Here is a 23383-nt window from a genome sequence, read left to right on the forward strand (position 1 = left end):
TTACCAATAAAACAGCTGTTGGAAAAGGAGGAATGTCTTTTATTTGGCCAAAAATGGTTATTAAAATGGTTATTAACACAGAGACACACAGAGATTTGATGTTTTTCTTTTCACTGTATCTTTAAAAATGCTTCAAGTTCTTCATGTTAATGTTAATGTATGTAGTTCAGTTAAACGTGTTTGCAGCTGACTGAGTGAACGTCGCCTCCTATTAGAGGTTGAATATGTGTGATCGGCTCCTGGTGTGAAGCTGAGTCTTTGTCTGTGTCGCCATGCTGTCTCTCTCAGAGAGGTGTGTGTGTGTGTGTCACAGGCTACTTCCTGGGACAAATTTCAGATTAAAGAGCGGTTAATTGGGGACTTCTTGTCCAATTTGGGGGGAAAAGTTGGGAGAAAATTGATTTTTGGGTCAGTGGTTCAGGTTAGGGTGAAGGAGAGAAATAAGTCCCCAAAGGGAATTATAACATATCAGGACTGTATTTTTATTCCCCTCTACTCGGCACCAGCACTAAATTAAAAGGTATTATATATAAACCCAGTATTGATATAGATTTTAGGTTATGATTAGGCAAGTAGTGGTTAGGGTTAAGGTCTATGTAAGTCTATGCAATGTCCCCAGAAGTACAAGTAAGCGTGTGTGTGTGTGTGTTTGTGTGTGTGTGTGTGTTTGAGCCAGAGAAAGACAGAGAGAGAGAGAGAGAGAGAGAGAGAGAGAGAGAGAGAGAGAGAGAGAGAGAGAGAGAGGGGGCAGGGAGTAAGAACCAGCCGCCCTCTGCTATTGGCTGAGCCGCTGTGGGAGGGGCGGGGCTTGTCCCAGTGGGGGGGGGGGGTGGTGCTGCTGCAGACTGCCTCATTCTTCAGGAGGATCTCAGCAGAGAGAGCAGAGTGTGTGTGTGTGTCCACCTCACAGTAAACACCGACCGGCTCATGCAGGAACCACAGACGGCAGCAGCAGCAGCAGCAGCAGCAGCGTCCTCACTGCTCCGACCCAGCCAGGGTGCACCGTCCTGGGGGTGATCTCTGTCCGGACTCTTGCCTCTTCCTCTGGAGCTCTGCAGCCTCACGCCGTGTCTCTGCTCCTCCAGCCAGCAACCCGGCTTTCCCCTCTCTGCCTTGTCCCTCTCTACATGTGTGGTTGTGTGTGTGTGTGTGTGCAGGACAGTTTTGCAGAGCTGTTAATGTGAGTGTGTGTCCTCTCTCTCTCTCTCTCTCTCTCTCTCTCTCTCTCATCACACACACCTTCTGGATTGGAAACAATGCCACCACCACCTCCTCCTGCAGAGGGTTTGCCCTGATTCTGGATGGATTTTTGAATGGTTTACAAATCCCCTGGATTAGTATATGGAGTGATTCCCTGCTCAGAACAACAGTGGGAGTAACACCTCCAGTGACACAGGTGAGGGAGATTTTCACTTTCATACAGAAGCAGCTTGTTTGTGTTCGACTCTCAGATTTGACTCAGCGGATCAGAGAGCACTTTAAATCTCTCGGCTCTTAAGCAGAGAAAGTCTGTAATTCTGCTTTTGATGGATTATGTGCATGTCTCTGATGATAAATGTGTGTGTGTGTGTGTGTGTGTGTGTGTGTGTCAGGTCCATGTGACCTGTGTCTTGGATAAGGTCTAATTGAGCTGCATTCTTATCCACTGAGCCATGCTCAGAAACCCCCCTCAGTGCACACACACACACACTCACACACACACACACACACACACACACACACACAGCGGCTATTAGAAATATAAAAATCTCTTCTCAGAATATATATATATATATATTCATGATATGAGTTATAAGTATGTAAATCAGGAATAAATCAAAGTTTAAAACATATATTTTAAAACGCTTTAAGTTGGATAAACTTTAAGGTCATAACTGGTGACCTCAGGTGCAAAATAAATCCTAATAAATCAGACGTTCAGCTGAAACTATCTGATAAATGTGGACTGCAGCGTCACAACTCTGCTCCGTACTTTACTGTTTTCCCACCACACACACACACACACACACACACACACACACACACACACACACACACACATTACACTGCACATACTGTCAGTCAGTCCCAGCGCCAGAGGGAAATAACTGACTGGGCATTTGGTTTTTATGGGTGGGCACGCCCCCCACCCAACCCACCACCACCCCCACCTCCTCCTCCTCCACCATCACCACTCAACTATCTCCTCGTCCAACCTGCACAAACATCAGCTGCGTTTACTTTACATCCAATAACGCATCAACAACCACTCACCACTGCAGGTTAATTTTATGACTGTTGCAGCTCCAAATACAAATAATTCAATCATTTAATCATTATTATTATAAGCTCATAGTGAAGCAAACATATAGCCTACCAATCAGAAATTGCATCACCCAAATGCCCACATATGCACACTTACACACACACACACACACAGATGAAAGAGCCCTTTGCCTAATAAGTTCAAGTGCCATAAAGTCTAAATAGCCACAATAAAATAGAGCAACAACGTCCAGAAACAACACTCATACGAGCCTGCGTTCATCCGTCTGTCAGCTTACCAGCAACCATGAGAATATTGCATCAATCAATCAATCAATCAATCAATAACTGCAGGTGTTAAAGTCCGTTCTGCCTCCTGCTTTCACACGTTGTGGCAAAGTCTTTGATCAGAGCGGTAAAGTTCAGAGCTTTAACAACGTCGCTGTACATGTGAACGTGTGAAGTCAAGCATGATTCTGTTTTAATTTAACCTGTTTTGACCGTTAGCTCCAGCATGCTAATCTCAGCTAGCCACTTTCAAATTATCGTCCCAGTGTCACCTGCCAACAAACACCTGCTGGAAACTCTGAATAACAGTTAGTTAATGCTGAGAACTGAAGCTTAAAGGGTTAAACAAGCTTCTTAGAAACAGAAAGATTAAAAACCAGTGAAACTAAAAGTTTAAAGGTGACAAATGGAAACACAGCAACAACAACAACAACAACAACAAGCACCACGATTCTGGTTTCTGTTTCAGAGCAGAGAAACTAAACATGTGGTGACGTCTCACTTCGCTCTAAATCCAGACACCACAGACAGACAAAGAAACGTACAAATGAGGTCTAATTCATTTTTTCTTCGAGCCTAAAAACTGGTTCATAAAACAAAAGCGCAGCCGTTACTGTAATGACTCCTACGATGGTAAATCCATCTGGACATCGTCATCATCGGTTTTTAACAGAAAGACTTCTTCACTCTTATTGATTGCACTTAATCAGGCTTTTTTTTTTTTAAGCTGCTGTCATTTGAACTCAACATTCCCCGCAGATGTTTTATAATAAAAGCCTGAAAAGACGAGGAGGGGGGGCGGGGGGGGGGGGGGTGGGGGGGGGGGGGGGGCGAAGATGCAAACTCATGAAGCTGAGACAGTTTTTAAATTCTCAGAGATCAATGTACATCTCACCCTGGAGGGAAGGGATTATTCCTCTCTGATCTTTTTGGAAAGCTTTTTAATATGAAACCGAGAGGAAGCTTCAAGTTTTATTAAATTTTCAATTGTTAAAGAGGTCGTTTGATGCCCTTTTACCACTTTTCGTGGTCGATTCACAAACATTTGCATGTTTTTATGGTCAAAAACACCTTGTTACAGCTGCGCATGGCTACACATAAATTAGATAAATAAACATATTTAGTTTCTTTCGGGGGGGGGGGGGGGGGGGGTCATGTTGGAGGGTAACGGTGGTTTGATTCTTTCACAGTATTTATGGCACATAGACCTGCTTTATAATTAAAAAAAAAGAAATCTCACTTTCTACAATCTGTTCCCTTTAAAACTTTCATTATTTCAAACCTCTTTCCTCTCAGGATGTTGGTTCCTGACGTGTCTGCTGTGTTTCATAATAAAATGCACCTGCAGTTACCAACGGTAACCACAGCTGTCATCAAATCAACAGGACTGAATATGTTGTTTGTTATTTACTGGGGACACAAATGCACGAGTCAACATTTAAATGTATGAACATCAGTGTAAATGTGGCCGAATGACCTCAACAGTTGATCTTTATAAAGACTCTGCACACTATTACGGGCTGGAAATGTGCAACAAATAGAACAAAACAAACAGCGTTGACTCGGTTTAGGAAACAGGAAGTGAACCGTGTGATCTCTCACGTTACAGTCTGACGTTCTGTAGATTCACCTCGAAGAACGTCACCTGATGATCGTCATAGTTACTACAGCTGCTAGAGGGCGCCGTCACTCCAACATTAATTAATGTTGTTTTCTGGGGACTCGCTGAAACAACAGGACAGTCTGAAGTCTAATGTTTCAGATAATGAGTCCTCTTTACTTATTCTGTTATTAGATCCTGATTTAAACAGATGTTGTCAGTTTTATTTACTGTATTTCATAGTTCAGGTTCAACATTTAACATTAACTGTGCTCAGATACCAGTGTCACTAGTTGGCTTTCTGTCTTTTTTGCACATCCTTTGTCACTTTTTCTGTAATCAGGAAGACGTCGTGTTTGCAAAAAGTCTCCAAATGTCCTTTCTGGAAATCAATCTGAACCTTTTTCATGTAGAAACACAGGTGTTGAATTGTCACACTGTGTTCGTCGGTGTTTAGTTTATAGTCTCATACTGTTCTCCACCTTCACAGACAAACACACAGGAAGATATTTAGACTGAAACAATGTTTTTATTTGAAAGCGAGAGGACCTTCTGTTCTGTTTCTGCATCACCTTGAGAGTTTCTGACACTTTCAGTTCCCTTTCTGTTGAAACCTTATTTATACAGACGTCCGCTGTGGTTCAGGAGCTGCAGACGTTTTAATTTGGTTGTTTCATTGTTGGCGTTTTTGCTGTAAAGAGGCACAGAGGTGGACTAGAAGAGGTTAGAATCAATACGGCAAACTCTCCTTTAGCTCTGGTTTGATCTCCTCCTGCTCCTGAAGGAACATGTTTGTCCCTTTAGCTGCTAAAAGTTCCTCTTTGTTCAGCAGCTGCTCTCTAACTCGGTGTGTGTGTGTTGTTTCCTGCAGGCAGGTAAAGAACAGCAGCAAATATCAGAGTCTGTTGGATGGAAACAAAACAATGAGCTGAAAATTAATTAAAATCTCTCAAACTGTGGTGACAAATCTCTCATCACATTAATTTCACATTTCATTTCCTTCACTGTTTATTATACAATGAAAGACAAATGATCAATTAATTATCTTTTAATCTGCAGATGACTGTTTCACTTCAGCGTTCAGTGTTTGAAATGACAGAAAACAGTGAAAAATATCCGTCACTGTTTCCTTAAAGCTCAGGTGATGTTTTCATATTAACCAACAATCCAAATATATTACATTTATTCTCATATAAAGACAAAGAAAAGCAGCAAATCCTCACAAAGGACTGACTAAAATATTAATCAATTATCAATATAGTAGTAAATTATTAATCAACCAGTTGTTGCAGCTCTAGATTAGAGCAGCTGTAGTTATATATTATATCTCAGGTATCATGTTCACACTGATACCTGATACTGAACGCCACTATTCTAGACTTCACTAGAGCTACAACTAATAAATTAATGATCATCTATTTTGATAATTGATTAATGTTTATTTAGTCTCTGTGACAGTGAACTGAATCTTTTAGGAACATGTTTCACCATTTTCTGACATGTTACAGAACAGAACAGACCAAAAAGATCAACAGATTAATGGATAATGAAAATAATTGTTAGTTACAGCCGCGGATTTAACAACTGCATCTAATCTGCTCACACAGAGAGCCATAAATAACGTCCAGATACTCTCACACTGTTAATCTCTGGGCTTCTGTTTGTAACAGCTGTTACTTCTTTAACACTCTGTTGTTGCTGCTGCTGCTGCTGCTGCTGCTGCTTCCTTCCCCTCCTCTTCCTCATCCCTCATCAAGAGACTCTGCACGGTTCACCATTTGGCAGATGAAATGCATCGTGGGTTTATTTGACTCTCACAGAGGAGAGCTCACAAAGAAACTTGTAGGAAATCTTTTAAAAATATAGATGTTTCTTTCCCTCTCTTCTTCATCCTCTTTCTAATAACAGAGGTGAACGCTTCCCCTCGATGCGTTCACAGTGCAATATTTAAATATTCATCACTTGTTAGAAGGTGTGCCAAAGCGCCGCGCTGGAAGGAGCCAGCACCAAAGCTCTGAGTCAGTCGCAGCAGCAGCAGCAGCAGCAGCAGCAGCGGAGCTCGGCTTGGCTGTCGCTGCCTCGACTGACTCCGCACCTAAAACCCCCGTCCAGGAAGTGTAAAATCTGATTTAGGAAATGAGAATTTCCATTTGCATTCGTTCAGAAATCCCTCAAGTGTGTGTGTGTGTGTGTGGTTGGAATTCCTGATGACTCGCCTGAATTTGGCTGCCGGCCGCCGCAGATCCATTTCACACTTCACCTCGAGCACTTTATGTTAATGCTGCGGTTAGTGGGGTTAGTGGAGGGAACCAGTGACGCATGTCAGAGTGGTATCGGAGCGTAGAGAGACTGAGCTGGAGCTGGGAGGAGAACAAGCAGACTGATACTGATGTTTGAGAGACTAAAGGGAAACAGATTTTACTTATTAACCTTGACATACTGTTTGAGAGCAGCTAAAACACCCGAAAAACACAGAAAAACACAGAAAAACACCTAAAAACACCGAAAAACACTTCTGTTAGCCTCTAATTTTATGATCTGTCCTAAAGTGACCCAGAATATACACAACATTTCATCTGTTCCAGGTTAAATTTGATCAGTATTTATTCAGAAATTCAAAAATCACCGTTCGTAAATGTTATTTCTTTCTACACATTCAAAAAAATTTGATGTAAATCATGTCGGCTGTTGTTTTCTCCTGTTCTAAGTAACGAAGGACTGTGATTAAGGATTAATCACACATTTATTAACTGCAAATTTTTTATCAGAAAGTCTTTGTTAGAAACTCGAGGTTGAAGTGTTGAGTTTTTACCAGGCATGGCGGCAGATGTGCCACGCTGGGTTGCATTATGGGAAATGTAGGACCCGGTGTTTTTGGAGTTTTTACGTGTGCTAGAGAATAAAACTGTGAATATTTCGGCCTTTGTTGCTTATTACTGAAATAATCCTTTTTTAAAAAACTTAGGCAGCAAAATGTTGCCAGATATTCAAAATAAAAAATAAACAGTTTTGATGAGAATTCCTTAAATTGTGTTAAATTAGTTCCAGTCAGACAACGATGTGCTTCCAACTTTGTTCCAACAGTTTGTGTCCCTTTAATGTTTCAGCACGTCGATGCACAAAACCAGCTCCATGAAGAAAAGCTTTTCCCAGTTTTGGGTGAGAGAACCACAGTCAGTCTGATTGACCCTCCTGTTGTCTTCGGGTCAACTTTGACCCGTTTTCAAATGTTTTTATATCAGAAATATGGATTTCTTTCATCTAATTGCCTGAAAATCACATGGATGGTTCCATACCACACACTTTACAAGTTAAAGTAATGATCACTACTTTCATTGAACTTTGGGTGTTTTATTAAAATTTATAGCATCTGTGGACTTTTATCCTCCCGAGTCAAGATTGACCCGTGAGGATAAAAGTTGCATGGTCGATAGGAAGACAACAGGAGGGTTGAAGTCCAGAATTGCAGCTCATGGTCGGCGCCATCTTTCCCCGTTTGGAGCCAGGACCTTTCAGATAAGGAGTGCTGGGTGTTTCCTCTCATGCTACCTCAGACCCAAGCTAACGTTAGCTTACTGGGACACTAACGTTAGCTACTTTAGCTATATTGTGCATACAGGGAGGGTATGGTAATCAAAATAAGCAAATAAGTCTTCAAATCTTATTAATGGAGCAATAATTTCCAAAATGACCACCAGCACACTTATTAGAGGGTCTACATTTAGAGATTGAGACCAGAATGACTTCATATTTGTAGACAGAAGTTAAGACTTTTTGGATGGAAGTCAGTCGGAGCATCTAGTGACACTTTAAAGGACTTCAGCCTCAAGCAGGTAGTTGACTCACAGCCCCCTCTTGTGGCTGATATTAATATAACTGGATGTCCACATCATTTTAACTAAGTAGTGTGTCCACCAGTCCTTTATCATCCCACCTGATGTACTGGTTGAGATCCAGTCATGTGTAGAAAAGGCCCAGTTGTGATAAACAAAGGTAATCACTCTTCCTTCAACATGCGGTGACTCATTCTGCAGTGAAACCGAGCGAATAATTACAGAATTGTTGGTATACACGTGATTACACTTCACCGTCGACGGCTACTGTGATCGGTCCGTAATGCTGTGTGACCTGTTACCGTGGCGACAGACGGCTGAGTTGGTAATTAATCATGAAGAAAGAGAAGATGAGGAGGACGAGGTGTTGCAGGTAGAGGTAGAGGAGGTTGTAGAGAAAGAAATTTAAAAAAAAATAAAAAACTGAAGAGCGAGACAAAGAGAAAAACAACAGATGTTCCATAATTATTCTGCAGAAATATCTCGGGAGGTTCAGGTGTGTGCATAATTGAAGAGTTCATTTTTTTAGCATATTTTCATTTGTGAAAATGAAAATCCACAACCTTGAGTTTTATCTGTCCTTCTAAAATCAACAGAATTTCTGCTCTTTCACTCAGATAATTGTACTTTTCTCATTAAAGGTTCTGTATGGAAGAAACAGAACTTCCTTCTCGTTAGTGACACTAAGTGAGCTGCAGTCAACATCCTGCTGCTCGCAGAGATACAGGTCTGCTGCAGGTGATGTCTTCTCCTCGCTTACACTTCTCATAACAACATAAAAGATCTCATGTTTTGCACCGTGCTTCAGCAAAGCATCAGTCCTGGGGCTCTACTGGAATATCTTCACATGATTTCCAGTTAAAAACTCCTTATTTAGCTTCTACTGGTCCTTTATGCAGCCCCTCAGTTCAGCCTCTGTCTGAAACAGGCTGTTTTAGCTCCTGTCTCTTTAAGGCCCCGCCTCCTGATGAGCCCACTCTGTTCTGATTGGTCAGCTTTGGGACGCTTCCTCCGGCTCCGGTAGCTGCGTAAACAAACTATAGTAGCAGGATTTCACTTCTTTTTACTCAAAATATAAACTTCTCAAATACATCTCTACATGTTTGACCCCGAACCGGTTACGACATGTGTGAACAACATGACGTCACACCGAGGAGGAAGCAGGTTGAAGCCCTGACTTTTGACTTGCAGGCAGCATTTTTACATACGTGCACCTCAAGTTTTGGAACTTCTTTAACATAGTTAGTCAACATTGTAACAAATATAAATGACAAAAAAAACCCTAACCCCAACCCCAGATCCCTAACCCCTAATCCTAATCCTACCCAACCCCTAACCCCTAAACCTAACCAACCAAACAACGGTGTCAGTTTCTGTATTAAACCAAGACGACGATCTTCCCCTCAAAGCTGTGTGTCGTCTAAACAAAACCATAAAAGTCTTTCTTTAGTTGCAGCGAGCAGATGGAGGAAAAACAAATCAAATACTCAAAGTTAAAGTTTTCCAGATATCTTCTGGATGAACATGTTTGAGGGTTTTTATTCTCCTCATGTTGATAAAAAAAAGTGGAATTGAGGAGGCGTTACATTTCTCTGAGAATATGTTTGGTTTTGTTCAAGGAAACATTCAAGACATTCGAGTGTAAAAAGGATTTTCTTCACAATTCTCACATTGCTGCCTCCTCCACTGTCCATGATGAATATGTGTGTGTGTGTGTGTGTGTGTGTGTGTGTGTGTGTGTGTGTGTGAGATGCACTTGTACATCAGCGTGCTGTAATGTTTCCAGGCTGAGTAGGTGAGTCTGCTATTATTACCAGAAAGAGATTATATAACTGCCATTTGGCTTCCAGTTGATTGTAGCTTCAGTTCAATATTTTATTGATCACTTAGAGGGAAGTGAATAGTTTGGATCAGGTTTATAATCCAAAGCTTTTAAGCCTCCATAAACACAAAGTCAGAGATCTGCTGACCTCAAAGCTCCTCCGACTTTTACAAAAAGCTTCTCTAGCGGAGACAACAAAACAGATCTTACATTTTTAAAGAGGATGTTGTTTTTCTTTTAGCACTTCATCCAATTCTGGGATGATAAAAACTAAAATAACGACCTTTTCTATTTCATTCTTTCTGTTCCTCTTTTCCTTTTGACTCCTGATACTCGATTCTTCTTCATTTCTTTCTTCTTCTGTCACACTGACGACCTGCAGCAGCGTTTTTAACTTACACTTGACTCTGGTCTTTAATGAGCTTCTTCTATTGTCTGCTGAAATGGAAAGTGGACTTTAAAATATGTTTGATCAATATTTCAAATGCATGCGCTGTATAATATTAATGTTACAGGCTCCGCTGAGTAGCCTGAATGTCTTCTGCAGCTCTCACATAGCTGATAATGTAATAACCCTCTTTATTCTGCCTCTCTTAACCATGAATTGTAATTTACAGCACTATTATCTTTGAGGATTCTTATTTTATTAATATACAGTAAAAGGCTTGACTTTTAAGAAGAATAAAAATCCACATTTCTCCACTTCCTTTAAATGATGAGACTGATATTCTATAATTTTCTGCTGATCTATTAACAAGTATTATGTGTGTGTCAAAGCCTGATATATCTTATTCCTCCGTTGTTGTTGTAAATGTTTTATGGTTATGTTTAGACAAGGTTCTCTATATTTATATTCTGAGGCTCTACTGGAATATCTTCACATGATTTCCAGTTAAAAACTCCTTATTTATCTTCTACTGGTCTTTATGCAGCCCCTCAGTTCAGCCTCTGTCTGAAACAGGCTGTTTTATCTCCTGTCTCAAACCAAAGATTCACAACAAGACGAGTTGAAACTTTGAGCTACTTGCAACGAGCCGCTCTGAAAAACCTGCCCGTTCACACCGATGTCACTACACGAGACGCTGTATCGTCTCCATAGCGACGACTCTCCGTACCTCCGCTCTAACTGGCGGCTTTTCGGGCTTTTCTCTGTAGCTGGATATAATTTGTAGCATCTTAAGTATGAATGAGAACAGTGATAGTGAGTTACTTACTGCAGTTGTATTTCTAGTATTGATGAAACGGCGAAAACTTCTTTTCATCAGCTGACAGTTTGCTGTTTCTCTGTTTAACGTCCTCACATCAGGCTAACCTATCGTTGCTAACTTTGGAGCTAACACCCTTCACTTCTCCACCAGTCTGGGAAACAACAGACTTTTCCTGGTCTTGACAAGCTGCAGCATTTATTAACTGACCTGCTCTAATCTGTACTGAACATTTACCGCCAGACTGACAACTTCCTGCGGATCTTTTCCTCTGCTCTGCTCGCATTCACCGCCACTTTTCTGCCGCTCGCTCTTTCCCAGCTACGCACACATATTACGCACTGCCCTATTCCTTAATGGAGCTACGTTACCAATAGTTTCCAGAGCAACAACACAGTTTCAATACAGCGCTGCACAGAGGCTCCCAAACGCTGTCGGTTTCCAGATGGATGGATATTTGGCGTTATTTCTGGCAATACAAACTTTTTCCAGGAAGTGTTGAGAGAACATGTTTTTGGTCATTTCATTAAAATCTGTCACTAATGGATAAGATACAGAAAAACACTGACTTCTTTACCCTTTTTCCATCATATTCTCCTTTTAATTTAATTAGATCCGGTTTTAATTGCTGACCCGTCTCTGAGCAGCGAGCAGGACGGCAGACAGATTCATAACAGGCTGAATTAATGACTGACTTAATATCCACAGCTGCCTTCTTCTCCTCTTCTTCTTCCTCTTTTACCTCTCGTGTCGTCGTGTCCCTGCGTCTTCTCCCCGCCACCGCTGCTCTGCTCTCTCTTCCTGCTAATGGCGTCTCCATTAACCCCACCTGACGGCTGTGTGGGTAATTACAGATATATTTTACGGCCTGTGGCCACACACACACAATGAGAAATAAATAATGTGTTTGACCAAGCAGAAAGAAACATTAGCCAGCCATGCCTCTCTGCTTTCACACACACACACACACACACACACACTGACTTTACTCTTTAATGGAAACCGTTGCCAGAAGGTTTAACCGTGACATCCTGTACAGCGTCGTGCTGCTGTATCTCCTCTCTGCTGCTCCGCTGTTCAATAAGATGTTTAAAAATAAAATCGATACAGACTCTGATGCAGGTGGACTTTACACCTTCACCTCTCATTTTTCCCTCCGTCCCATCTGACTGCACGAAGCTCAACCAGGTTTGAAAGTGTCGACCTTCAACCTGCTTGGACTGGAATCTGATTTTAAGCTCCGTCCACTGCTGAAAACACTTTATAAATCAAAACTAACTGTGGCTGCTAGAAGTTACATTTATATTTATTTGATTTATTTATTTATTGACTGGGACAGTGTGCAGTTTGAAACATTAAAGATGCACTGCATCAGAGTTAGCTTGAAGCTCAATTTGCATCTGTAGTCCCAGACAAAAAAACATACAACAGCACAACAACAACAAACAGTAAAAAGCAAAAAAAACAAAACAAAACAAAACAAACAAACAAAAAAAACACACCATACAAAGCTACATACACCCACAAACAGCTACAGTTTATTTATAACTGCTAATATGTTGTTTTTTTATCAACATAATGACAGAATGTATCAGTTTAATGTTCACTGACAACATATTGAATTTATTCTCCTGTGATATCAGCTAATAGCAGCTACAGTCTGGTAAATGGATCAGGGAAAGACGGCCATCTTGGATAAATACAAAAAATTCAGCAGTGACTTGAAGCACAAAACACGTTTAATTTATTAACTTGTAACTGAAACCAAAAGTGTTATTGTTGACTAAACTTATATACATGTAGTCGCCGGATCTGAATCCAATGCTGCGTCTCAAATCTCATACTTCTGTACTTACACTTAACATTTTGAGTACATAAGTGCGTTCACACAAAACGGTCAAAAAGTTAAGTGTGGAACTATGAACACTTCTCGCCCTCAATGGTCGCCATCTTGGCTACGTAGCGGAAGGGGAGGGACCACTTTTCAAACTGGAAATGGCGGCCGAGTACATTGTAACTACGGTGAACATCGCCACATTATATAAATGTAAGTTATACATGTGTTCTTTAACACTAAGCACCACTAAACTGTTGTCAGATATAAGCCATCAGTATGTTTTTGGGTTAATTTAGCAGCCTGTAATGATTTGGTAGCGCGAATGATAACGCGAATGCTAACACTAGCTAACGCTAATTTGCGATCGTCATTTCCGGTAAGTGCACAACGGCTGTGTTTGATCTGAGACGACACTACCCTGTCAAAATTCACACACTACACCAGTAAGTACATAGTGAACTACATGAAAGTGTACTAACAGAAGTATTTGAGACACAGCTCTGGTTTTTAGTGTCAGAATAAGAAGGAAAACAAATTTGCATCATAGAAACATCTTTTTATGGTTGATGAAAACCATTTTCATCCACGCTATCGTTGTTCATAAAGAGCTTTGTCCACATGAAGTCGATGTTTTCTTCACCCATAAACTTGAGACTCTAGTTTGTGTGAATGAGGAAAACTGTAATCTATCCAATAGTTGTTAAGATACGTCACCAAGAAACAAATCTGTCAACCTCACGATGGCGCCAGAGTCGGCAGGATTCATCCTCTGGGGATTATGAATATATGTAGAAAAATTCATAACAATCCATCCAATAGTAGTTGAGATATTTGCAGCTGGTCCAGAGTGAGACTGACACGTTATCAGGTTTCTTTTTACCTTTAAAGTCACATTTGAATCCACTTTATCCAGCTGATTGTTGATAATATATTCATGTTCAACTTCATACTTTGATGGTTTTATCAGTGATTTTCTTTGTAATTTGTTGATTTAATTCCTTGTATTTATTGCTTTTGTGATAAATCACCTGCAGTCTTAGTTTGCATAGTGTTACTCATATTTTATGGAGTCTGGCACTGATCTTTGTGCTTGTAGCTGCACCCGTGGGAGGAACTGCGACTATTTATTCAACGACACACAACTGAATCAGTTTGATACCAATTAGGGATTGAAATGTTCTAAATGTAGAAACAAGCTACAGGTTTTTTTTGGACATGAAAAGATGTGCGTATGTGCTCTGCACTTATTTTAGTAAATGTTCAATAAAACGATACTCTACAGAGGATTTGTGCCAGATTGAAGGTAAACAGTTAATCTTTTCTATGAGAGGAAACAGATTTCTGTGTTTACTTTTCCAAACGTCGTCCTCTTTTCACAACATCTGAACTAAATCCAGACGGCAGCCGGGCTGCATGCTAATAATCCCTCCGGAGCTCTGATTGATTTTCGGGTCATTATCTGTTTGCTGTGTTTGTGTTTTAGCTGCTTGTTTGTCGGGCCGTCGGAGCTGTTTGTCAGATTTATGTCGGCCGGTTCTGACGTCTGAACGTTAACAAGTGTGAGTCGAACTCTGCTGCTTTATCGCTGCTTCTGCTGCACAATCCTCTGCTTTGATTTAGACCCTGTCGTGAAAACGTCTGCTGACGTGAGTTTTATTGTCGTTTATTCAATCGTGAAATTGTGTTAAGTGCGTTTTTGTGATTTTTTTTTTTTTTTTTTTTTTAAAGGCCGAGCCACATTACAGAGACTTATGGGAGCTCGGGAGAAAGGCCAAACAAAGATGGAAATGAAATATTGAAAGGCTTCTTTGTCTCTCAGAGTGGTTTTATGTGTTTTAATTTAGTCTGAGTGCTCGTTTTAAAGCAAATGTTTGGTTTTTGATTCGAGTCCACATTATGACTGTAATGTTTTATGATTGCAACATGTGCTGGGTTATAAAACAGGGAATAATAAAGCAGGCTGGCTGTTTTTTAAAGGGACATTTCACCAAGTTTACACATGAAGATCAGTTCACTTGTCATCGTTAGGACTGTTCAGCGTGTGGAGCAGTTTTATCATGACTTCTGTATCTCTGGAGGAGCTTTGTTCAGTCAGAAAACCCTCAAATTAAGTCAAATCTGTATTGTCATACACACAGAGAACAGTCGGCTGCACTGTACAATGTTTAATTATCTATATGGTGTCCAGAAAGGAGAATTTCAGAGTTAAGAATTCAATATTAATGATAAAAAAATAAACTAAAAGCTCAAACTTTACAAGATAAAAATACAAACTTATGTATGAAGAGAAAAAGGGGCTTCATCTAAGACATGTGAAGATCATCTGTTCAGGCTCCTACTACTGATATACCTCAACAAACCTACATCACCTATAATCAGACATTTCTGAGACAACAGATCAACAAGAGAGTTTAATATCAGAACAAACACAAATTGAGATCACAGTTAAAACTTTAGGAGTTTAAAGCTCCTAAAACCTTCTCGAGCTCCTGAAGCTTGAACTCGGAAAGTCCTGAGTGACAAACCTGAGATGTGGAGTTTGAAAGATGAGGTTGTTCACCATGAAGGGAGGGAGTCTAATGACAAAATGATATGGAGTTGCATTATGGGAACTGTAGGATCCAAGTGTTTTGTGATTTGTGTGTCACGGTCGGCGCTCACATGTCCGTCAGTCGCTGATTGAATCGCAGCATCAGGATGAAACCTGACCTGCGTTCTTCTTCTCTTCAGTCTGATGTGACGTGAAGCAGAGCGGAGAGAAGAGATGCTGCTGCTGCTGATCGCCCTCAACTCCCAGCTGCATGTGGGAGTCCAACTCTGATTTGATGCCTTTTTATAGACGACCCTGCTGCTTTTCTCTCTGCGTTCCTATTTCTGGTGTAAGTGTGTATATGTGTGTGTATGTGTGTGTGTGTGTGTGTGTGTGTGTGTGTGTGAGCTGCAGATGGATCCTCCAACACAAAAACAATAACAGAGAATCAAAACTTTCCACAGGAATATTTGCTCATGTTTCCACTTTACTTCTATCTTGATGTGGCACAGAAATAGTGTACCGTTTCTTCTTCGGTGGTTTTGGTGGCTCATCTGTCCTCCACACAAGCCCGATAGGAGGGCTTCATGTCGACGTAAACTTTAACTCTTGTGTGAGTTCAGCTCCAAAAACACTGGATCCTACATTTCCCATAATGCACCTCGGTTCAGTGATCAGTTGTTCTAAAAGGACAATAAAATGCTTTTTTAGTAATAACATTTCTACATATATTTATAATTCATCATAAATCTTGAGTTGAATTATTCACATCAAATATGTATTTGTGTTTTTTTTTTTTAATAGTTTTGGTTTTTCTGAAAAAGAAAATGTGCAACACGCTCGTATTTGAAGCTATTAAGAGACTTCAGAGAGGAACAGAGGAGAAGTAGGACAAAAATACATGAAATATTCAAAATGGCCAAATGTAGAATGTAGAGTTGCAGGGATTCAGACAGAAACGACTCCTGTTGCAACTGTTTTCAGTCAGTAAAATACTTTTCTACTTAAAAGAAGTTGTGCATCATAAATCTGTCATATTATTATAACATCTTTATAAGAATAAAGCGTTCTGTGCTCCTGCTGGTGTTTCTGGTGGTGTTCAGTGAGCTGAGTATTCGGGGGTGTTTGGGTCTTAATGGTCTGTGTCGGGCTGACGGGGGTGTTAGCCCTGCAGGGCGGGGGGGGGGGGGGGGGGGGGGGGGGGACTCCTGCAGGGCGATGTGAATGGAGGATCAGGGAGGGGAGGTGTCAGTTTGAGGGGGGGGGGTTGAGGTGTTTTAGCCTCAGAAGGTGTCGGCTCTCTCCTGGCTGCTTCTTTTGTCCTCTGGTCGTCGTCGGCCTCTTCGTATTCAGATCAGCTGTTGTCGGGCTGTGAGCAGGATCCTGTTTGTCAGTGTGACGAGCTGTTTGACTGAGGAAGAGATTTTACTGCTGAGGCTTCATCCAGGTAAGACCTGAACCCGGAGCTCAGACCTGTTCTCATCTTTGATTTTACTGCTGGAACTGCAGCAGAAAAGCATCTTCAGGATGTTTTCATAGATTTGTTCTTCACATTAGAGCTGCAACGATTAGATTAGTTGATTAGCTGCCGAGTATTTTGATGATCGATTAATCGTTTCAAGTCATTTTCTCTGATTCCAGATCCTCAAATGTGAATATTTCCTGCTTTCTTTAGTCTTTATGACAGAAAACTGAATTTTTTTCACATTTTTTAGACCAAACAACTAATCGACTCATTGATACATTGACTGATTTATCAATAATGGAAATAATTGTTGCAGCTCTACTTCATATATTATTTATCATCAGGCAAAAGTAAGTTTATTTGTTTAGCAGCTTTCAGCAACAAGATGATTCAAAGTGTTTTACATAAAACATGAAAGTATTAAGAAAAGAAACACAATGAAATACAAACATACGTAGAAACAGGATTTAAAAGGAGTCGAATAATTAATAGAAGACAAAATAAGGTCAAACAGAATAAAACGGATTTAAATGACAGTTAATGAAAGACAAACAGAAACGTCTTGATTTAAATTAACTGTCCTGAAACAGACGAGCTTTGATTATTTACAGTCGGGAGTCAAACCGATGAAGACAAAAACACATCTGTAGTGAAGAAAGTATCAAAAAAGATCAGGAGACACCGACTGATCCTGGATCTCTGATACCGAAGGATCCAGTTAAACTCCACTGGTTTTCCACCTCGGCGTGTTTCTCTGTGTAAATAGTTTAAAGCCTTTAGTGTCTCCGGAGGAAGCCGCCGCCGCCTCGAGTGATGTCACAAGACCGACACGTTTGAAAAGGTTAGCAGATCTCTGCAGCTGCTCACCTTTATTATTAATCAATTAATCAATAAAATAAACTGATCGCAGCTTTAATCTCGACGTCTTTTTCTGATGTTTTTGCTGTTTGATTCTTCGTCTGTTTTATTTGATCTTTTCTTTGAAGAACTGCAGATCTAGTCGCCTTTGACTGTGTGTGTGTGTGTGTGTGTGTGTGTGTGTGTGTGTGTGTGTGCGTCCAGTCATGACTAACAACAACTAAATCAAGTCAAAGTCTTGGATGTGTGCTCCTGAGAAGGAGAAGAACAATAATCTCGTATCGTATCTCTGCGGCGTGTCGAACAGCAGAAGCTTCATAGTTTGAGTCTGACATGAAACAGGAAAAACATAAATGAAGTCAAGCTGCTCTGTAGCTGTTTGTGATGCCTTCAGGAGACGCTCCGGACATCTCAACCCTCAGTCTTTTCTTGTCGAAGAGAGAGAGAGAGAGAGAGAGAGAAAGAGAAAGAGAGAGAGAGAGAGAGAGAGAGAGAGAGAGATCTTGTCAGAGAAATCAGATTGTTAATTTGAGAGCATCTTCTGTTACAAAAGATCTTTTTCTGTCTTCAAAGTTTCTGCAGAGCTGAACATGCAGAAACATCAGTATATGTATTGTGTTGCAGAAACATCTGGTTGATGCGAGAGCTCTGTGATCATCTTTATGTCTGCTGTGCATCACTCCGTCTCTCTACTCTGTAATCTACCGCACTCGTCTAACTTCCTGTTAGTCGACTGTAACAGAAACGTCTGATTATTTCAGCGTTTAGTTTTGATTTATCTGAGAAGAGAAACAGCAGCAGATGTTTGCTGATGAAGTGATTCACTGATGTGTTTGTGTGTGTAGAGTTTCCTCTGAAAGATGAATCATTTGACTCAGTAAATCCTGCGCTGATCAGGTGATAACGAGAGAAACGACGTGTTTACTCTGCAGGAAGACGAACCTTAAAGGAGCATAAAGAGACTGTAGATGTTACCAGTGAACAGTGATGAGTCAGGAAGCATAACAGCAACGTCTAACTTTACTTTTAACATCATCAAACGAGGAGAAACGTCCTCCCCGTCGTCCTAGTAACGTCTTCATCCTCCCTCACGGCAGGGTTGTACAGCTCTGATCAGTGATTGGTCACCACAGCGTGACGTCAGGTCACTTTTCTCACCGCCGGTGCTGCACAGCTGTGGTCAAAACCTTCTGCAGCCTAAACACACTGTCCCCATTCTAATGAATGGGAGGACTGGAGTTTACACAGCATGGCCTGATTTGCTCTGAATGTGGTTTTATTTTGAAAGTGCGGCTTCCTGACGTTTCAACTGTGTTAGTGATAGAAGATAAATTCATTTGTTTGAGCATCATATAACCTCCACAAAATGACTTGTTTCACCGTTAAAATTTGATCCAATCAGTCTGAAAACATCTGGAAAGTCTAGAAGAGCTGCACAATTAAACTGATTTATCTCCATTCAAGTTAGCAGAAAGCTAACGGAAGTTAGCCGACTCGGCCGGTGGACGTCTCTAGTGTTCAAACTCTGTCCATAGAGCTCAGTATGTTCAGTATGAATTCATCCAGCCAGTGCATGAATGTCAAACCTGACACCAGATTTTATACTCCGGTGGACTCGTTTGGCGACGGCGTGAATGTAACAGACGTTCATTTTTATGTGAAACTCCTGCGCTGCACGTTGAAGTAGCGGATCGAACCCCCGAGAGAACACTTGTCATCCTCTCTTCCTGTATCTGTCTCGTCTCTGAGAGCTGAACTTTGCTCCCGGCGTGCCTTTATTTTCCTCCGTGATTGACGTCTCTGCTCCTGACCGCCGCGTCCGGCGTGACAGCCGATGATGATGATGGACCGGCTGCAGACGACGGCGTGTCAGCAGATGTGTGTGTGTGTGTGTGTGAGAGATGAAGAGCCTTTTGTGGCGGCGAGCTCTTCTTCTTCTCTTGACATGCGAAGGTGAAGTTTTGAACTGACTTATAGGATCGTCTGTGTGGACGGTTTATCTCTCTCATGGTTTTGTGTTTTATAACAGAAGAAGAAGAAAAACATGAGATGTGAGATAATTTGGTCGAGTCTGACAGTGAGAAGGTTCTGGAGATGCTGCAGATACAAACCCTGAAAACTTTCAACCTGCACCAGATGACAAGAATGACATTAATCTATCTAATAAGTCTGAATAATGTACAAATACATATTAAGAGCCGTTATACACCAGTTCTCAGTTAGTATTCTATATTAAATCTTATAAAAACTAGTCTGTCCTCCCAAGAAGAACAGCAGCATCAGTCATGTCAGTCCGTCAGGAGCAGAGGAGGACGTAGGTTTGATGACACAGATGCTGCTTTAGTGCTGTCAGATCAGAAAGCTGCTTCTTTTATGAGTGATTTTAACTGTTTTTGAAGGCAGAGATAAATTATACATTCACATTATTTCCTCAGACATCCCCTAAGATGTCTTCACACGTCTGACCAACAGTCCAAAATCCAAAAATATTCATTTTATTATCATGTAGGAGACACAAAAACCTCAAATCACCACATTTTAAAAAGCTGAAACCAGAGAACGTTTTGGCATTTTTGCATTAAATTGACTGAAATGATTATTTGATTATCAAAATAGTAGCTGATTAATTTTCTGTTGATCGACTGTGTTGTATTTACGGTGATTTGATTGTTTAAAAGGGAAACAAGCAGCTTCGTCACACTGACGTCATAACTTTTACATAATAAAGACTCTCAGACACGAGACCGACGTGTAAAACTGTGATGTTGAAGGATTTGTGAGATTCATCTCTGACGGCTCGGATGTGCCGTTATAATCCTGTCTGTTCTTCTTCTTCTTCTTCTTCTTCTTCTTCTTGTGTGCCGGGCGGTTTGTGGACAGGAAGCAGGCCCCGAGGGGGAGCTGAAGGCTTCACAGTCAAACTTTGAGGATTTCTCCAAAAAAAAAAGCTTCTGTGCTCGCTGCTTTACAAACCTGCCAAGAAGAAACAGCCTCACATCACTCGTGTGTCTGCACATGTGACGCCGTTTGGTGCAGAGTTTTTACCATCTGAAGGTCGTTTTTAGAGACATTTAATCAATCACAGTCAGCAGAAGTGTGTTTTTTTAAATGCCAGATTAATGTTAGCTCTTCATGTTCTCTGGATTTTATTTGTGAAATAAAAGATTTTCAGCGACTAAACATGAAATCTGAGACGTGCGAACGTCCTCGAACGCACCTCCGAGCATCACTGCAGCATCGCTTTATAATAAACTAATTTAATTAAATTCAACTGAAGGACGACTGTGATGGATCATTGAGTTTATTCTCACAGCAAACTGAAACCTGCAGCTGTTAGAGATTTAATTATTTATTATTATATTTAGAAAACAGTCGGCGGTGATTTAAAGTTTGATTTGTTGTTAAAAAAAAAAGATTTTAAAAATCTTAAACTGATAAAACAAAGTCAGCAGGATGAAAACGACGACTAAACAACAACTCAATCATCAATCTAACTTATTCATGTTTAATTTACAATAGTTTGTTTACATGAGTCATATTTATATATATATATAACATATTTATATGTTCAGTTATGAGCAGATTAATGTGGAAATAAACAACTGTTTACTAACAAGTTCAACATAATTTATTTATTGTCATCGTGACATTTCATATATTTTACTTATGTTATACAGCCCATCATACATCATACAATAAATCATACAATCAATTATGTAATAGATAAATAAATAATGACAGTTTGACAGCACTGACTCTGATTATCACAACGTTGTATTAATTCTGAATTAACAGAAAAACGTCTTTGATCTCGTTTCATATTTGAGAATCTACTTGAAGTTTTCCATAAATCAGAATTTCCCGCCTTCTTCTTCTTCAGAAGGTAAAGATCAGTTAATGCAGCTTTAACACACTGCAGTTAAATATGTGAATATACTTGTAATTGGTGCTTAATTGATCACTGATTGGTCCTTTAAGAGACACAAAGAGCACTGAGCAGCAGATATTAAGGGCTGAGTGCCGCCATCTTTCATGTAACGCCGTCTCACAGCAGCTGAGAGGATGCTGAGTCAGGGAGGAGCAGCGGCGTGAAGAGAGACTGTTAAATATTTGAGGGCGGTGGGAGAGAAGAGCGTCACCTCTCTGTGGGTGTTCTCCGCTCCTTCAGCTACATGTGGGACTGAAGCTTTAGGAGGCGGAGAACCCACTGAGAACATTTACATGAGAGTCTCTAAAAGCATCTCACCTCAGCTTAAAGCCTGCAGACCTCCTGCTGCTTCCTTCATTTATAGACTCACAGCAGGCTGCTGGAACCAGCAACACCCTCATAGTACTAATACTATAGTACTAATACTATAGTACTATACATGATAATAATAATAAACTTTATTTATATAGCACCTTTCATAACATAAAACGCAGCTCAAAGAGCTTTACAGACAAACAAACAGGCAAAAAAAAAAGATATTTTATAATATTAAAAGATAAAAACAATAAACAATAAAAAAAACTACAGTGATAATAAGAAGTAAAATCATGACAGGAAGTAAATAAGCTAAAAGGCAAATAAAAGGTTGAGTTAATTAAAAGCAAGACCTTAAATATAAGTTTTGAGCTGCTTCTTGTCTGATATGTGGCAGCTGCAGAAAGCTTCCTCATCATCACTTTTATGTATTTTATTTGTTTGCACATTTAACAAGCCGGCGTTCAGCGACCTGATCAACCAGTTCGGAACATATTCTGACAAACAATCTGAGAGGTATGAAGGAGCTCGAGAGCTTTTTGGGCTTTAAAAACAAGTAAAAGTTCCTCAGCGTTACAGGTATCCAGTGACACTAATACTGGTGTAAAATGTTCCTTTTTCATAGTTTTGTTTCAAATTCTTGCTGCTGAGTTTTGATCGAGTTGCAGCTGATCGATGGTTTTAAAGTACAGTATAAAACAAAAGCATGAGTGAGTTTCTTGTGCAGGAAGGGTCTGACTGACTCTGGTTATGTTTCTTAAATGATAAAAAGCTGTTTTTAATTTAATAACACCCAAGTTTTTAACTTCTGCTTTAATCTGTAGAGACAAATTTCCAATCCTGCATGAAAGTTCTTCTCTTTGTGCCAATTATACGAACTTCTGTTTTATCTTTAATGTTATATTACTACGTGGTTTTCCATCGTCTGAGCTGCTCTTTGAAAGGAGACATGTTAGGTTTTTTTTGTGATTTTCTGTTATTTGCATCCTGTTACGATGTGAGATGTTAAACAAGTTCTCCCTGCAAGTCAAAAACCAGGGCTTCAACCTGCTCTCAACACTTTGTGATGGTTTTTTCTACCTTGCCGATAAGCTGACGTCGGCTCATCGTGCAGACCAGTAAGTAGCCTCGGTTGCTAAGGCTGTTGCTAAGGTTTCTCCATGTCTTCGCATCGTCTCAAGTCTCAAACATGTGAGGACGTATTTTAGAAGTTGACATTAGGAGTAAAGAAGCAGTGAAAGTAGTGAAATCCTGCTGCTGACGTCTGCTGAGGAACACATTTAGATTTAGAAACCTGTCATGATGATTATGAGGTGACTGGCAGTTGATTGGATTTGATTTGTTTAGGGATCCCTGCATCTGATGTTCTGAACATACGTCATACAAGCTGTGTGTGTGTGTGTGTGTGTGTATAATAATAATTATGGCCAATAAATCATCTTTTCATGTGCAGCAGAG

The 23383-nt window shown here is 40.4% G+C and overlaps 1 protein-coding gene across 2 annotated transcripts in view; it reads left to right on the forward strand.

Moving 5' to 3' along the window:
• The first annotated feature begins 878 nt into the window (after positions 1–878).
• The window catches only part of large2 (LARGE xylosyl- and glucuronyltransferase 2), a 91452-nt gene continuing 68947 nt past the window's right edge, over positions 879–23383 (forward strand). For both annotated transcript variants that reach the window (XM_042420371.1, XM_042420390.1), the window contains exon 1: positions 879–1396. The gene's annotated coding sequence lies outside the window, so the exon portion shown is untranslated. The remainder of the gene's footprint in view (positions 1397–23383) is intronic.

Source organism: Thunnus maccoyii, chromosome 1 (genome assembly GCF_910596095.1).
Source record: "Thunnus maccoyii chromosome 1, fThuMac1.1, whole genome shotgun sequence".
In the NCBI taxonomy this organism is placed as follows: domain Eukaryota; kingdom Metazoa; phylum Chordata; class Actinopteri; order Scombriformes; family Scombridae; genus Thunnus; species Thunnus maccoyii.